Source organism: Podarcis filfolensis (genome assembly GCF_964270895.1).
Source record: "Podarcis filfolensis genome assembly, chromosome: 3".
In the NCBI taxonomy this organism is placed as follows: Eukaryota; Metazoa; Chordata; class Lepidosauria; order Squamata; family Lacertidae; genus Podarcis; species Podarcis filfolensis.
In genome coordinates, this window is record NC_139606.1 from 19068540 (window position 1) to 19087365 (window position 18826).

An 18826-nucleotide genomic window follows, 5' to 3' on the forward strand; every position below is an offset into this window, starting at 1 on the left:
CCTACCCGCACCCTGAGATCATCACCTGAGGCCCTTCTTCATGTGCTTCCTCCATGAGAGGTCTGGAGGGTGGCAACACGAGAAAGGGACTTTTCTGTGGTGGCTCCCTGTTTGTGGAATGCTCTCCCCAGGGAAGCTCAGCTGCCGCCTTTAGGCGCCAGGTAAAAAATTCCTCTTGAAACAGGACTTCACATCCAATATCATTTTAAATGTGTTGTGGGTGGTGGTGGTGGGGCATTTGTTGCTTTTTATCGAATTTCCATTAAGTATTTTGTGGTTTTTATATTGTAATTTTATGTTGTGAGCTGCCCTGAGATCTACGGTTGAAGGACAGTATGAACATTAAATAAATAAGTGGAAGGAAATCAATTTTTATATATACAGTGGTACCTCGGGTTACAGACGCTTCAGGTTACAGACTCCACTAGCCCAGAAATAGTACCTCAGATTAAGAACTTTACCTCAGGATGAGAACAGAAATTGCATAGTGGCGGCGCGGCAGCAGCGGGAGGCCCCATTAGCTAAAGTGGTACCTCAGGTTAAGAACAGTTTCAGGTTAAGAACGGACCTCCAGAACAAATTAAGTTCTTAATCCGAGGACCACTGTAAATCCAGATGGAGATTCATAAAAGTGAACATCAAACCTCTGTTTTTGAATTTCTCCTTACAAAACTTGGAAATGACCCTCCCAAAAAACTGTATAGCACCATAAACATGTCATAACACCTCACCCATCGCTCTTGTTGCACAAATGCTGGAGTAAGAGGGACCGTTCTAAATCGAGAATGGAATTTGTCATAGCCGTGGCAGAGAAACACCCCTACTAATCTTACTTATCAGCCCCATACCAGAGCATACGAATGCACTTGGATGAAGAGATATGAAATATGCCGGTCTGTGGGTCAAGGCTGGAGGAGACATGAAAAGATGTTTGGCATTATAGCAGGATTACCGGATGAGAGTTACTGAGCAGAGGGTACTTGAAGCACAAGTCTGGTGTTGCTTGCTACACTTTCCCGCGCATGGTAGTAGCATTACAGTGGTACCTCGGGTTACATACGCTTCAGGTTACATACGCTTCAGGTTACAGACTCCGCTAACCCAGAAATAGTACCTTGGGTTAAGAACTTTGCTTCAGGATGAGAACAGAAATTGTGCAGTGGCGGCGCGGCAGCAGCAGGAACCCTCATTAGCTAAAGTAGTGCTTCAGGTTAAGAATAGTTTCAGGTTAAGAACGGATCTCCAGAACAAATTAAGTACATAACCAGAGGTACCACTGTATCTATAAGTTTCCATTTGCAACAAGAACCATGGCTGGTCACATGAATGTGAATTCCATAGGTCTCACGGTGAGCTGCTTTGCAAGCTCAGTCCTGGAGATTTTGTGAGAATGACCGCTCCCCGCTTAAAACGGGGGGGGGGGGCGCCCTTTGCGTGGACGCGCGCAGCCCCTGGATCTGGAGCGGCTCCATCAGCATAGGCTTGGCTTTGCCTTCCCTCAGGTGGGATACCTGGAGGTCTCCGCCTACCTCAGTCAGTTGTCCAATCCCACCTGGGGAAAGCGTTGCCAAGGAGACCAGGCCAGGTAGGGGAGGGACTATCTGCCCACACAATAGAGGGAGGATCTTACCTGGGAATCCTCACTCTCAGTTAATGTCTTATTTTGCAGGTTAACTTTCCTTCACAGGTTTTGCAGGTTAACTTTTCTTCACAGGTATGCGGGCGCTGCTACGTTAAGGTCGCTGTTAAAGGGCCGGAAAGGAATTTCCCTGGATTGGCAGGTTTCGCCTTTCCCGTAGCAAAACGTCACAACTTTGGCGGTATCAGGCCTTGGGCGGAATCCTTTTGTCCATCTTCCTCTTTGTGGCGGCGATACCAGGGTTCCCCGTTAAAGGGGGTTTCTGACGGGAGGCTTTGACCGTACGCCGAGAGGTCGTCATTGCTCTTCCCTGCGACGGGGGCGGCTATCTCTGCTTGAACATATGTTCTCCAGAGCCGGCCCATCGCCCCCCCCCCCACTGGATAACCCTGATGCTCCCTAGGTCCCCGGCTGGGGACTGGGGAGGAAGAACGCCCAATGCCTGAGCCAAGGTCTACCCACATTTGAAATTTAGTAAAGTTGTGGCCAATTTAATCCCATAGCACGTTGCCTCGAGTCGTTATTCCACATGACGGGGGGGACCGCTCGGGATCTGGGGACTCCGCCTGTCCAGGCAAAAGGACAGTTGGGTATGTTCATTTCCACTCCAAAAGATTCATGACTAAATCGAGGGCAGCCTTTATGCAAAAACCTGTACAGTGTTGTGTTCCTGTGGTCATTTATATCCCCAGTGCTACTCAGCTAGCAGCTCTTTTACTGGACATCTCATCCTCTGATCTTTAGCAAGTTCCCATAAACACCCGCAGACCCTATACAGCAGCAGCTAATATTTTACATGTCAAAGAAAATCTTGTAATATTTTACATGTCAAAGAAAAGCGTTAGGAGGCAAACATGGTTTATGCAAAAATCTCAGGTTAAGAATGGACCTCTGGAACGAGGGGGTGGCAATGGGGTCTTAACCCGAGGTACCACTGTATTGACTTCAGGTCTCAGTAGCCTGGTGTTCGCTCCCTATTGAAGGGAACAGCTACGGCATGTTCTTAAGCAAACCAAAACAGCTGCTGCCTTTGGAGCAAGTGCTGGGATCTCAAGGCCTCTGAGCAAGCCTGAGCAACCTACAGAGAGACATCTCGCAGATTAAAATAGGCCTGCTAATGAGTTGCTTATTGGAACGATAAAAATGACATCGAGCGGCAACTCACCCAGCCCTGATTTTGCACACGTCAGGGCTTCTGTAGCTCATGAGGCTTTCTGGCAGCGGCGGTCTTCCTTGTGGTCCAGAAGCTGAACAGAGCTGAGAGTTTGTGACGGATCCACTCCCTGACCTTAGCCAGTCTTCCAGAGATCTACCCCAGGTTTTACAATCAGAACTAGGGAATGGCTGGGCTGCGTGCTGTGATGTGAGTAAACAGAGAGATTAACATTCTAGGCTGTATAATTTTTTTTAAAGCATAATGGCTCTATTGTGCATAAAGGAGTATCTATACATTACACTGGTAAATGAATGCTTCTTATGAGTGTGTATATGGAAGAAGAGGGGACGCAGGTGGGGCTGTGGGTTAAACCACAGAGCCTAGGGCTTGCCGATCAGAAGGTCAGCGGTTTGAATCCCCACGACGGGGTGAGCTCCCGTTGCTCAGTCCCTGCTTCTGCCAACTTAGCAGTTTGAAAGCATGTCAAAGTGCAAGTAGACAAATAGGTACCTCTCCGGCGGGAAGGTAAATGGCGTTTCCGTGCGCTGCTCTGGTTCGCCAGATGCAGCTTAGTCATGCTGACCACATGACCGGAAGCTGTACGCCGGCTCCCTCGGCCAGTAAAGCAAGATGAGTGCCGCAACCCCAGAGTCAGTCACGACTGGACCTAACGGTCAGGGGTCCCTTTACCTTTACCTATGGAAGAAGAAGAGGAGTTTGGATTTGATATCCAGCTTTATCACTACCCGAAGGAGTCTCAAAGCAGCTAACATTCTCCTTTCCCTTCCTCCCCCACAACAAACACTCTGTGAGGTGAGTGAGGCTGAGAGACCTCAGAGAAGTCTGACTAGCCCAAGGTCACCTAGCAGCTGCATGTGGAGGAGCGTGGAAGCGAACCCGGTTCACCAGATTACGAGTCTACCACTCTTAACCACTACACCACACTGGCTCTTGTTTGCACAAGAGATTTGTTTGCACAAAACAGCAAATGTGTGTGTGTGCTAGACTCTTCCCACATTCCCCAGCCACCCCTTCTCCAGCTTTTATTTCCCCCAAATGGGATTATTTCTGGTGTTGTAGCCAATGGCCATACGTGTGGGTGGAATGGCAGTGGGGAGCGATGTGGTGAAGGGATTGGCATGCCTGAAAAGTCTCAGCTGCTTCCTCCTGCTTACTGATTCTCCCCTGCAAAGTGTGCCTCCCATCCCTACAATAGCGTCAGGAGGCAAACGTGGTTAGGAGCTAAAAACACGAACCGCATTAAAATGCAAACACCAAGGTACACCTCATTTCTTGCAATGTGTCATTGATTCATTGCTGCTGTGCAGATAAAAACTAATCATAGAATCGTAGGATTGTAGAGTTGGAAGGGACCATGAGGGTCATCAAATTCAACCCCCTGAAATGCAGGAATCATTTTGCCCAACGTGGGGCTCGAACGCACAACCCCAAAATTAAGAATCTCATGCTCTAGCACCTGAACTATCCCACAAGAATGAGACTTTTTGTTTTGCAGTCTGTTATGTACTGAGTTGAATAGGATCCAAAATGCAGCAGTCTGATTGTTCCTAGAACAATAGGATTCAGAATGCAGCAGTCTGATTGGTCCACAGGAGCCACCCAATCCAGCTCCAGGTGGAAGTGAATCCGCAACCTGATTGGCCTACAGGAGAATTCCGGAATTAGCCAATCACGTGGGGCCCATTGTGTAAATAATTGAAATATACTCGGAGTCGAGAGTGGATTTCATGCTCTTTATTCAGCTCATAGTGGTGAGGAGGAATGAAAGTTCCCCCAAAGTATCTGCTTTATATACATTATTTACACAATGGGCTGCACGTGATTGGCTAATTCTGGGATTCTCCTGTAGACCAATCAGGTTGCGGATTCATTTCCATCTGGAGCTGGATTGGGTGGCTCCTGCGGACCAATCATACTGCTGCATTGTTCTAGGACCAATCAGACTGCTGCATTTTGGATCCTATTCAACTCAGTACATAACAATAATGTATATAAAGCAGACATTCTGGAGGAACTTCCATTCCTCCTCCCCACTATGAGCTGAATAAAGAGCATGAAATCCACTCTCAACTCCGAGTATATTTCACAGTCTAAACTGCCCATGTAGGGTTCTGAATACCTAAGACCCATGTGGCCTTGGTTCCAAATCCATAGATTCAGATCAATTTATTAGAGGCCCTTGAAGTCCTTAGATTGCATCCATGGCAATGGACATCTCTAACTCAAGCTGCTTGCTAAGAAATCCTGTAGTCCTTCTGTGGGGGTTACAAAACTAGCAACTTCCTGTGTAGAGGAGTACCGGCTTAAGACTTTGAGGTGTTAGGTGGGCTCAGTATTTTGACTACGGTGAGTGTTGCTGGTAATAAATCACCGCAATGAGGGAGGGGAGTTGAGGGATTATCTGAGTGCATGTACCTTCCTTTGTGATGAGGCACTTCGAACACGTGGCTCACACTCCCATAGACGGTGTAATCCTTCGCTTGTCAGCACTGTGCTGTGGGCTGGGTCTGGTCTTTATCATCCCGCAAACTTCCATCTGTCAAGGGATGCTTAATTTGCAGCTTATTTGCACGTTTACCCCAAGGCTGTCTAAATTTAAGAGCTGCCAGTTGTTGAGCCTGTTCAGCTGAGGGGAGCGAGGCGGTGAAGGGTGGGGGCGGAGGTTAGAGATTTGGCGTTTCAGCCACTATTTTGCCCGGTTTATTTTCCTTTAAATGTGAACTTCCCAATATGGCTCACCAAAGCCCTTGATCGTTATCCGAAGAAAGAGATGGGTCGGCCAGTGTTCTGGTGATAATGAGTGCTATAAGGGATGCCGTTTGGAACTAATTCACAAGAGTGTGTGTCACTATATGGTCATTTGTTCGGCATTTTATGATGTTACCATTTTGTGGTGCTTTAGAGACATCACCTTGCCTACAAAGGTCCGTATAGTAAAAACTATGGTTTTTCCCAGTAGTGATGTATGGAAGTGAAAGCTGGACCATAAAGAAGGCTGATCGCCGAAGAATTTATGCTTTTGAATTATGGTGCTGGAGGAGACTCTTGAGAGTCCCATGGACTGCAAGAAGATCAAACCTATCCATTCTGAGGGAAATCAGCCCTGAGTGCTCACTGGAAGGACAGATCGTGAAGCTGAGGCTCCAATACTTTGGCTACCTCATGAGAAGAGAAGACTCCCTTGAAAAGACCCTGATGCTGGGAAAGATGGAGGGCACAAGGAGAAGGGGACGACAGAGGACGAGATGGTTGGACAGTGTTCTCGAAGCTACCAGCATGAGTTTGACCAAACTGCGGGAGGCAGTAGAAGACAGGAGTGCCTGGCGTGCTCTGGTCCATGGGGTCACGAAGAGTCGGACACGACTAAGCGACTAAACAACAACAACAATTACTTTATTTTACATCACCACATACTGTGTATTGATCTTTTACCTGTTACTTTGCTTTCACCTCCATGATTTTGGCTAATGAGCACTCACACTTTACATTGTGGGTGTCCTTTGTGGGATCGCACCTGGTGCTACAGTTCCCAGGGAGCTTACTGGCGAACAGGGGCTGGCTTGCCTCTCAGTTTTAATTTTTGGAGGTTCACGCCCAGCCTCAGTAATCAAGTTTCTTGCTGGGAGGTGGGGCCAGCGCCATTTATAAATAAGGGCTGGAGCCGACAATAGCCAGGCAGTCTCAGCTCTGGAGATTCACCCTCCCTACCCTCCCTTTGTTGAATGTTTCTTGTTTGCAGGTTAACTTTTTCTTTCTGTTTAGCGGGCGCTGCTCCGGTCTTTGACTGGTTGCTGTTGAAGGACTGGGAAGAAATTGTGTGGTGTAGTGGTTAGGAGCGATAGACTTGTAATCTGGTGAACCGGGTTCGCGTCCCCGCTCCTCCACATGCAGCTGCTGGGTGACCTTGGGCCAGTCACACTTCTCTGAAGTCTCTCAGCCCCACTCACCTCACAGAGTGTTTGTTGTGGGGGAGGAAGGGAAAGGAGAATGTTAGCCGCTTTGAGACTCCTTTGGGTAGTGATAAAGCGGGATATCAAATCCAAACTCTTCTTCTTCTACATTGGCAGGTTCTGTCTTCCCCGCAGCAACTCGTCACAACTTTGGCGCTTATGACCTTGGGTGGAATCCTTTAGTCTTTTCTTCCCTATATTGGGGGGGGGGCATGGTGTGAAGTGGTGACTCACCCCCCTGTGGCGGCGATTCCAGGGTCCTCCTCTTAAAGGGGTTATATATATATATATGGGTGTCACTGGCCATACACTGAAAGGTTGTCAGTGAACTACCCTGCGTTCGGGGATATGGGCTTGGCTGCCTGCTACACTTACGTCTCGCAGAACACCCCCATATCCCATTTACCCTGATGAGCCCCAGTTCCCCCCGGCTGTGGGGCTAGGAGGGATACACGCCCAAGGCCGAAGCCAAGGTCTTCCTACATTCAGAAGTTTAATAAAGTTGTGGCCTAATTTTAATTCCATACAATGTTGTCAGAGTCTTTATTCCTTCCTAATGTTCCCTGGGGGCTGGGGCTGTCTCTGCCTGGTCACTCAAAGAGTTGGCCATTTAGAAATACATGGAAGAAAACAAATGTTTGCAAAAGCGGTGGCTAACTTGGTAGCCCTACAGTTGCTGTTGGGCTCCAACTCCCATCAGCTTACTATAATTTTGAAGTGATTTGCAATGGCAAAGTAGCACAGGAAGAGTCATGAGTCACCACGACACAGCGGTAGACAGCTGTTTGCACAGGCTATTCCTCTCAACATTTTTTTTAGTACCGTAGCAATGTAATTTAAGTTGTGGTTTTGGCCTTCTGATAACATTGCATTAGGAGAAGGGCACAGAAATCAAATAATCAAATAACTGCCTTGCACGTCAAAAAGGGAGCAAACAAACAAGACTTGCTCTACTGTACTGGTCATACTGGGAATGCTTAGCTGTTCATAAACATATTATTTGTAGTAAACTGTAGGAGATAAAATGAACTTAATAAATATTTAGCACTTGTTATTTATTCAATATTTACTTTTTAAAAAAAAAAACAGCTCATGATTCATTCAGGACACATCTTAGATGATATTATATATATATTTCAGTGTTCTTTAAGGGGCTGGTATACAGACACGATTTTATAACACAATTAAGTTGTTGTGTAAATCAGGAATGTGGTCCTCTGTGCGTTGTTAGACTCATGGTTCCTCAACCCAATGTAAATTATACAACACATATATGTGCGGGCGCACAGACACATTGGTAACCCTCCAACATGGAATGATTTCTGTGAGCTGATGTGTGATGTGAATATTTTTTGAGGCAAAATAATAAATCCAAATTACTACTGGGGGGGGCCTTGTTTGGTAAACAATTATTTTTATTTAAAAAATTATTGATTCATTCACACAAGCTATATCCACAAGTAATCACTTATGAGAACCTTCTTGAGAGCAGTCCTAAAAATCCCATCATCATCATCATCATCATCATCATCATGTGGCATGTTTTTGTAAGCCGCTTTGAGGTATCATTACAATCAAGTGGGATAGATGATAGATTGTGATGGCCTGGGACTCGGGCTCAGACTCGGAACCAGAAGAGACTCAGTCTGACCAGATCCTTTGCCTCAGGCATCATCTGAACCAAGTCTGGGGCCTGATCCTGAAGAGTCCCAGTCTGCAGAGTTCCCCTGCAACAAACACCAGCTGGGCCGAGTCAGGGGCCTGAGTCTGCCCTGGCTCCAGATGTGGGGATTACCTCGTTGCCTTCAGCTGGGCCATCATTTACAGATGCTCCACTACCAGTTTGGTCAGGGGAGGCTGAGTTGGCCCCTGGGTCTAGTAACCCATTGACGTCTCCTGAGCTGCAGAGACTAGGGTCTGAGAGAAGGAGAGACCTGAGTACTCGCAGAAGGAGTGCTCACCTCCGGGCAAAACAGGGAGGTGAGTCGCCGGGGGATCAGGACTGGCCGCTACCCCGACAAAGATAAAAGTCTGTCAGACCCCATCCCAGGTTGCAGGAGCAACATTGCTGTATGCTAGATCTTGCCTGAGATCCTGTACCTGTCCTTGCCTGTTTTCCTGCCTCGTGTCCTGCCTTGACCCTGTCGGACTAACTCCGAGCAGAACATTTGGATTCTGGACTGGACCTGGACTATGTTTCACAGGTTACCTCCAGGCCCAGCACATAGATGATAGATGATAGATGATAGAGGATGGGTGGTGGATGGATGAACAGATGGATAGATAGATAGATAGATGATAGATGATAGATGATGATAGATAGATAGATAGATAGATAGATAGATAGATGATAGATAGATAGATAGATAGATAGATAGATAGATAGATAGACAGATAGATGATAGATATAGATGGATGGATAGACAGATAGATAGATGATAGAGGATGGATGGATGGATGGATGGATGGATGGATGGATGAATAGACAGACAGACAGACAGACAGACAGACAGACGGATGGATGGATGGATAAGCAAACAATTTCATTATTTGACTCACTAAAACAACCTATATAAGTTTCCATTTGCAACAAGAACTGTGGCTGGTCAGATGAATGTGAATTCCATAGATCTCATGGTGAGCTGTTTTGCAAGCTCAGTCCTGGAGATTTTGTGCGAAAAGGACAGTTGGGCATGTTCATTTCCACTCCAAAAGATTCCTGACTAAATCGAGGGCAGCCTTTATGCAAAAACCTGGACAGTGTTGTGTTCCTGTGGTCATTTATATCCCCAGTGCTACTCAGCTAGCAGGTCTTTTACTGGACATCTCATCCTCTGATCTTTAGCAAGTTCCCATAAACACCCGCAGACCCTGTACAGCAGCAGCTAATATTTTACATGTCAAAGAAAATCTTGTACTTCTGCTTTTTTTGCCCCCCTCCATATACATGGTGACAAGACCCAGCTGAGAAGAAAAAGGGAAACTGGAGAATATTGCCAAGAATGTTCTAAAATCTCCACAAAACGCATCTTTTAATCACAGAGTGGCTGTGCAGCAAACGAAGGAGAATCCCCCCCATCCCCTTAAACTTTTCTTTTGTTTTAATTTCCCTGTGGATGCATTCTGAGAGGATCATTTACTCTTCTGCACTTTTGTTCACAAGCAAAAAAATATGTAAAACCAGCCAATATTAATTGTACATGCTGTAAATGGATACTCCTACACAATTTTGTAAAAATGTAAATTCCCCCTTTACCCCCTAAAAAGCTTTCCCTTACTTGAATTTCTTTCTAGAGTGGTAAACAAAACCTCCCTCCATGATTTACTCCCTTTCCATTTGGCAAGCTTTGATCGCTCTGTCTTTCTCATAGCATTCATGCCAGTTGGATCCATTTTGTTTATTTCCTTCCTTTGAGGCTAGAATCGTCTCTTCTTCCATCCTCAACCACCTTCTCATCATCGCACAGATGGACACACAAATGCACTTCATCATGTTTGCAAAACATCTACCCACTGGAAAGAAGAAATAAAACCACAATGAATTATTATCACTCTACAAGCATCTTTAGAAGCACTGGCAACTTCACAGCAGGCGTCTGGATGTCCCTGTAGCTGAGCATTTGAAGAGATGTGATGAGGTCCAAGCATGGACAAAGATCCATTTACAGTACCTGCTATCTGACACGATTGTCACTCCATGTTGTTAGTCTGTCTACAGTGCAAATGCCCTGTGTTATTTTAACATCTGATGTGCTGTTGCACTCATCTGATGCATGACAAACAAAGATTTGTAGCAGTGAGGCCTTAAATCTCATTAAGTATTTGGCTGTTGGAACTACCCTGAGGAGTCATTTAGTTAAAAGTGTAGTTTCATCCGAGTGGCTGGGGAGCCGCCCAGAGTGGCTGGGGAAACCCAGCCAGATGGGCGGGGTATAAATTATTATTATTATTATTATTATTATTATTATTATTATTATTATTCCTGATGAAAGCTGCATCATGAACAGACCTAAATTGCTGCTGACAGTTGATTAATCAAAGGGTGGATAGCTGAGTGAGTAGGGATGCGGGTGGTGCTGTGGTCTAAAAGCTGAGCCTCTTGGGCTTGCCGATCAGAAGTTTGGCAGTTCAAATCCCCATGACGGATTGAGCTCCCGTTGCACCTGCCAACCTAGCAGTTCAAAAGCACACCAGTGCAAGTAGATAAATAGGTACCACTGTAGCAGGAAGGTAAACGCCATTTCTGTGCACCCTGGTTTCCATCACGGTGTCCTGTTGCACTGGAAGCAGTTTAGTCCTGCTGCCCACATGACCTGGAAATCTGTCTGTGGACAAACACTGGCTCCATCGGCCTCAAAGCGAGATGCGCGCTGCAACCCCATAGTCGCCTTGGACTGGACTTAACCGTCCAGGGGTCCTTTACCTTTTTTAACCTTTAGTTGAGTGAGTACCCTCTGTTGAAGGGGAGAAAATGTTCAGTCCTTCCCCTTTTTACAGGGCCAGTGTTGGTTCTCATAAGATTTCTAAGATTCTTCCTTTGAAAGCTCCAACATTCACAGCCATGCAGGTTTCCACTTCCTTGAAAAAGCTTGTGCTTTCAGAGCCGTGCCCAAAAGGCCCGGATAGGGCCTCCTGGTTGCTGAAATGCGCTCATTGTTGTGTGAAGTCTTCCCACGTTTCAGAATGGTGTGGGAACTACTTTTAGACTTCCTGTTCAGTAATCTTGTTGTCGGGGGATTTCTGTTTATTCTCTTTTAAATGCAGTTGTACAAAATGCCAGGGACTTGTCTTTAGGATGCCAGTGTTGGATGTCGTTGTGTCTAAATTTCTGGTTCTAGCACAACAGTCCCCATTACTGCCTTTAACACTTTTCCCTCTTCTGTAATTCCTGGAAAATTCCCTTGTCTACATGCTGGGAAATTCTGGGTAGATACTCTTTCTTGGAAGAAGCCACTCTGGACACCAATACTCTATTGCCCCAGAAGACTGAATGAATGTTAGCCTATTCTGATCTTGAAGGACATGTGCTTAGGGCGCCCTATTTTGTAGAACTTCAAATCAGCTGGGAACATCCTTCTTGAATTATTTTTGGTTACAGAAGCCCTTCAGCCAAACATCGGTTGAGAAGAGTAAATGCAAAGCTTCAAGAGAGACTCCTACCTTTGTACTTTCTTTAGGAAATGTAGGAACAAGTGGACATGACGTTCAGTAAGTGGGTATCAAAAATTTGTTTATTAAGTAATCTCCACTTCTGGTGCATTTTGAGCCTGAAGAACTTTTGTTGCCGTCTATATGTTAAAAGTGAAACCATTTATCACATCACATGTGCAAAATTATATATTGGAATTATATCTCTATTTCATATATTTCATTGCTACCAATCTATGGGTTGTTAGAATGAATTGGTGCACATTATCAAACATATTGATGCTTCTGTGTGCACCTCTACTTGTGTCCTAGCACCACATTAATTTATCATAGTAGGAGAACACAAGTGTAATTAGATGCTTAGCCATTTTCTTAGTGCATCTTGTTTGTTTATCTTAATGTTGTTGTTGTTTAGTCGTTTAGTCGTGTCCGACTCTTCGTGACCCCATGGACCAGAGCACGCCAGGCACTTCTGTCTTCCACTGCCTCCCGCAGCTTGGTCAAACTCATGCTGGTAGCTTTGAGAACACTATCCAACCATCTCGTCCTCTGTCGTCCCCTTCTCCTTGTGCCCTCCATCTTTCCCAACATCAGGGTCTTTTGCAGGGAGTCTTCTCTTCTCATGAGGTGGCCAAAGTATTGGAGTCTCAGCTTCAGGATCTGTCCTTCCAGTGAGCACTCAGGGCTGATTTCCCTCAGAATGGATAGGTTTGATCTTCTTGCAGTCCATGGGACTCTCAAGAGTCTTCTCCATCACCATAATTCAAAAGCATCAATTCTTTGGCGATCAGCCTTCTTTATGGTCCAGCTCTCACTTCCATACATCACTACTGGGAAAACCATAGCTTTAATTATACGGACCTTTGTTGGCAAGGTAATGTCTCTGCTTTTTAAGATGCTGTCTAGGTTTGTCATTGCTTTTCTCCCAAGAAGCAGGCGTCTTTTAATTTCGTGGCTGCTGTCACCATCTGCAGTGCCACTTACTTTAATTTCATAGGACTTCCTTCTGAGTAGACATAGTTAGGATTGCACTGTTACTCATTAAACAATGGCTAGTATAATACCCTTTTTCACTTTTTAAGAAAGAATTATTATTTCAAAATTCAAGATGTAAAATAAAGACACATGTAGGAGTTTTCCAACAACACAACAATTTTTGAACTCCCTTTCCCCCAGTGGAACATATAATCAACCACAATGTCTTGGAATCCAAAACAGTTTCAGACACTGTTCGTTACAAAATCAGTAGCGTAACATGTGAAACAACCAGTTCCCTCTGCACAAACAGAAAGAGCAAAATCTAATACATATATCCAGACATGTATCTTGAGAATGCTCAAAGTCACAGAAGAGCCAGATTGCCAGAAAGTCCTTCATTTCCCAATTTCCCAAAGAGACCAATCTCAGATGAGTAAATTTTTCCATGAAAACAGATCCCATCCCTTAGGTAACTATTAAAATCAAATATTTAAGGGGGGTGGAACTGAGTCAAAACATCAGCGCTTGTTGTTTACAATGCTAAGACACATTAGGAGGTAATTTGGATATAGCTTTATGCATGTATTAAAGTTTGCTACAGTTTTGGTTAGGAGGCAATGCAAGAACCTTGAGGAAATGCTCAGACATATCAGTCTATTTCTGGCCCATGTGTTCATTCAAGAGTCCATTCTAACCCACCTTTGCTATTTTAAACTGGAAAAATCCACATGAAATTCATACAAAGTATGTGTTTTGCGTGCTCAGACCCAGAGACCTCCCTCCTAAATAAAGACACATTTGAGTCAAATTTTAGTTTTGGTTTTTGGCAGAATTCAGGCCACAACTTTATTGATTGTAGAAAAGTGAGTGGTTGCATAGGCTCTGGTTCGACTAGCTCCCTACACCCTTGCAGGTAACACTGACCCAGAGCTCTATCATAGGTCATCCAAGGGTAAACACAATTGAGGAAGGTGAAAAGCCTGGGAACAGACTCTATTCACTCCTCAGATGCTCCCCTGGACTCAGACATGGGCACAACCCCTTTTCAGGGGTTGGACAAACCAAGTTGAGTCCCTGGATTCCTTTAATGGAATACCCTTCACATAGGGATGGCGAGACCATTCTCCCATCCCTATCACCTGAACCAGAGCCTATCCGCAACCTTACAAGTTGTGACGATTTGCTATGCAGCAGGCGAAACCCAAATGGCAACAGCCAATCAGCCAAGTGGGGAAATTCCTGCCGTGCCCCTGTCCCAACGACAGACGACACACGACGGCATAGCAAGGTCAAGTGCAAAGCCCTAAAAGTAGGGAGAGGTGGGTGGGAGAGGATCTAGCTGGAGCATGACCCTATGTTTTAGAATGCACGAGCCGAAAGAGGAAGCTCTGGGTCATGTTCAGGGAAGTTTTTAATGTGTGATATTTTAGTGTATTTTTGGTTTCTATGGAAGCCGCCCAGAGTGGCTGGGGAAACCCAGCCAGATGGGCAGGGTACAAATAATAAATTATTATTATTATTATTATTATTATTATTATTATTATTATTATTATTATTCATGGGCTTATATAGGTCCCTCGATCCATTTAGCCTGCAACCCCATTGGCCAGATTGAAACCCAGCATCGAGGGACCTACCAATCGGGTGTTGTGGCTATCCAGTGGACCCACCCACAACCAAGAGGTCAGTCTCCAGATCTCACTGCAATACGTGCCCTCTTTTAGGGAGGACACGATTTATCACAAAGTATGTGTTTAAATATGAATGCATTATTGTACACGTTTCTCAACTTAACCTAAAATAATATTTTCAATGCACTGTGATACTTTTGTGAGGGCTGTGATTTGCACTGTAAAATTCAGAGAACTGCAAAATTAGAAGGACAATTGCATTCTCATACGCTCATTAATGAATGGGCATTGTGCAACAGCATTGCAGTATTCCATTTACTTCATTATGGACTGCATACAGGAACCACCCATCGGCTTGTACTCAGTTGTAAGTAGAGTCTTAAGGCTCCCTTGGTAAGAAAGCAATGAGAGACCTTTGGTGGTGTCAGCAGACAGGGCAGCCTAGGATTCAGTCAACCTGGATAGCTCAGTTGGTTGGAGCATGATGCTGATAATGCCAAGGTTGCAGGTTCAATCTCTGCATGGGACAGCTGCATATTCCTGCATTGCAGAGGGTTGGGCTAGAATTCAGTGCCGTCCAAACTTTTTTCAAAGAGGGCCAGATTTGATGAAGTGAAGGGCCGTGAGAGCTGACCAAAGGGCCGACCAAAGTTGTAACCTTTTTTTAGGATTGTAGTTGTTGAGCTTTTTTAATGATTTTACCCCAAAGTTGTTGAGCTTTTTTAGGGTTGAAGTTGTTGAGGTTTTCTTAGGGTTGGAATTTTTTTAGGGTTTTACCCCAGGAAATAAACTGCCACAGGGGCCGGATTAAACCGACCAGTGGGTCAGATTAGACCCCCGAAACGGATTTTGGACATGCCTGGACTAGATGATACTCCTGCTGCTTTCATTTGTGGAAAGAAACATGGTAGTCCATGAGCAAAAAGGTAGCACAGAAGAAAGCACTACTTGCTTCACCTGAAGTTTCTCAGCAAGATTTGGGAGAACAGGCAACCTTGGGAGTCTTCCCTGCTTTCTAGTCAGCACAACATGCTTAAACTGCAATTGCAATTGTCCTCTAGATAATCAGAAGGGCTGATCAGAACACTGGAGTAGTGTTATAATAAATAGTTTGGGATGGCCAGCTTCAAACATTTATTATTTATACCCCACCCATCAAACTTTAAAAACTTCCCTAAATAGGGTTGCCTTCAAATGTCTTCTAAAAGTCAGATAGTTGTTTATTTCCCTGACATCTGATGGGAGGGCGTTCCACAGGGCAGGTGCCACTACCAAGAAGGCCCTCTGCCTAGTTCCCTGTAACCTCACTTCTCGCAGGGAGGGAACCGCCAGACGGCCCTCGGCACTGGACCTCAGTGTCCGGGCAGAACGATGGGGATAGAGACGTTCCTTCAGGTATAGTGGGCCGAGGCCATTTAGGGCTTTAAAGTATAGCAGGGATGGGGGGAGCCTGGTACCATCTTGATGTTCTTTGGACTACAACTCCCATCAACCCCAATCGGCATGGCCAAAGGTTTTGGAAGATGGGAACTGTAGCATAACAACATATGGAGGGCCCTCCCTACAGTATAGTTTCAATCCAAGGCACAGAACCCTTAGAATCAGCAACTGTTAGTAAAGAACTTCTGGGAAATGATACATAATGAGTTGAAAAAGATGTTGAAATATACATTTTTTTAAAAACCAGAAGCATTTCTACTTGGTATTATAGGTCAAGATATTAATAGGCAAGATGTTAAATTGTTTTTATATGCAACAACAGCGGCAAGAGTATTGTTAGCCCAGAAATGGAAGCAAGAAGAAATACCAACCAAAGAAGAATGGCAGACAAAAATAATGAACTACGCAGAATTGGACAAAATGACAGGAAGGATTCGAAACCTGTGGGACCAGAGATTTACAGAAGATTGGAAGAAGTATATGAACTATTTGAAGAGCAATTGTAACCAACAAATTATGCTAGTAGGACTACAAGAAGTTTTGTAAGGAGAAATATATGAAGTGCTACAAAGTAGATAAAGAATAGAGATACTGGTTATGAGTTTTAAATGTAACAGGGAAAATAAGAAATGTATACTAAGAGATTAGACTGGGAAATTTTCAGACAGGACTGATGGAAGTCAAAAAATTGAATAAGATGTAAAAAATATGTTTAATCACTGTTGAAAATGGTATGTTAAATATATATATATATATATATATATATATATATATATATATATATAATCAGCAACTGCTACTGGAAAATTATCAGCCCTCCCTGAGTTTCAGCCTGGCAGCATGTGACTGCAATTAGCATAGACTGAAGCCAGTGTATGAATTGGCCATTTGCTCATCATCACCACCACCAAAAGCAATTGCAACTCAATTACAACACGTTGTACCAACTGCATGCGAGAGACAGTCATGCGGCCCTCCCTTCTTGCCAAGTCACCACTTCCTATGCACCACTGGGTTGAGACTCAGCACCGATCACGGCAGCTTCATGCTGAGGGAACTGTGTGAGCAGGCCCTCAGGATTTTACCAATTCCTGCTACAGCAAATAGCAAAGAATCTTTCAGAGCTGCCCACACTAGGCTTGGCTCACCTAACAAGGAATCTTGTTGAAAGGTTTTAAGTCTTGCAGTTGGATGTGACCGCTCCGCTCTGGAAAACATTACATGTTGTGCTTCCATCAGTTCTAGCGTTTCCCCCTAAGGATCTCACACATCCAAACTCCCAAGCTCTGTTCTGTTCCTCACACCACACCCGCAAGTAAAAATACATGAGCTCTTCTGCATTGCGTTAAGAAAGCCCAGGAATTTGAACAACTCAGCTCCATTTTTTACAGCATTGCTTGATGGCAATGGAATTCCATTCTGCTTTCTATTTGTCGACAGAAAAGAAGCAAAGGATTTCGAATTAGTCAACGTGTAAGTGGGCTCTAGTGAGTGGTTGTTGCTGCAGCTCAGAAGCCATGCCACCAAAACATCCACACCAGGCGTGTCAGAAATCTCATTACGTGGAGAAGCAGGTGGATGGATTTGGATGTAGAATAAAAGGCCAAGAGGCACTACTGAACACTTTGCTTGTTTGATCCAAGAACTTCTGGGGAAATGCTGCCTCTATTCAAGGGACCTGTGGCGAGGTACTTGAAGAAGAAGAAGAAGAAGAAGAAGAAGAAGAAGAGGAAGAAGAAGAAGAAGAAGAAGAAGAAGAAGAAGGGGAGGAGGAGTTTGGATTTGATACCCCGCTTTATCACTACCCTAAGGAGTCTCAAAGCGGCTAACATTCTCCTTTCCCTTCCTCCCCCACAACAAACACTCTGTGAGGTGAGTGAGGCTGAGAGACTTCAAAGAAGTGTGACTAGCCTAAGGTCACCCAGCAGCTGCATGTGGAGGAGCAGTGACGCGAACCTGGTTCACCAGATTACTAGTCTACCGCTCTTAAGCACTACACCACACTGGCTCTCTTGGTATATTACAGGGATGGGGAACCTGTGCTCCACCCCACCCCCAATGTTGCTGGACTCCAACTCCCATCAGCCCCAAACAACAGGCAAATAGCAACATCTGGAGGGCCACAGATTCCCACTCCTCACGTACCACGACTTCTCTAGTTTACAATTCAATATAAATTGCATTGCTTGTTGTCTCTGGGTTTGGCTATTCACTTGAACCACCTGTCAATGTATGGGGCTGTTGGCGAATCGTGGGAGTTAGGTTAGAATGGAGAGGAAACTAGTTCAGTGAAGAGGAGAAATGTGATTCACCGCTTGGTTTGGGATTTGATGCACTTACGCAGCAATTGCTGTGAGGTGGGTTGCTGCAGTGTCCAAACAGTTTGCTGAATTTCAGGCATGGGGCTGGTCTTAAGCAGGCTTCCTTAACCTCAGCCCTCCAGATGTTTTGAGCCTACAGTTCCCATCATCCCTGACTAGCTAGGGATCATGGGAGTTGTAGGCCAAAAACATCTGGAGGGCCGAGTTTGAGGAAGCCTGGTAAAGTATTGAAATAATAATGCTAATATTCTCTGTATCGTTCCAGTTTTAGTATATGTGCTGCCAAAGAGGACATCCTTTAATCTTGATGATATGATAACACTCACAGCTTATGAACAGACTGCTGACAGATGTAGACTTTGTTTAGATAAATATGTATGGGAGTATATTACATTGCATTTGTGTGTGTGTGTATGCACACATCCATTTCCCCCCTTTTTTCTCTGTATCACTTTATTTATTTATAATTGAAATTCTTTCCATAAAATTGTAATATTAAAGAAGTATTGAAATACTAATGAGAGAATTATCCTTAATCTGAT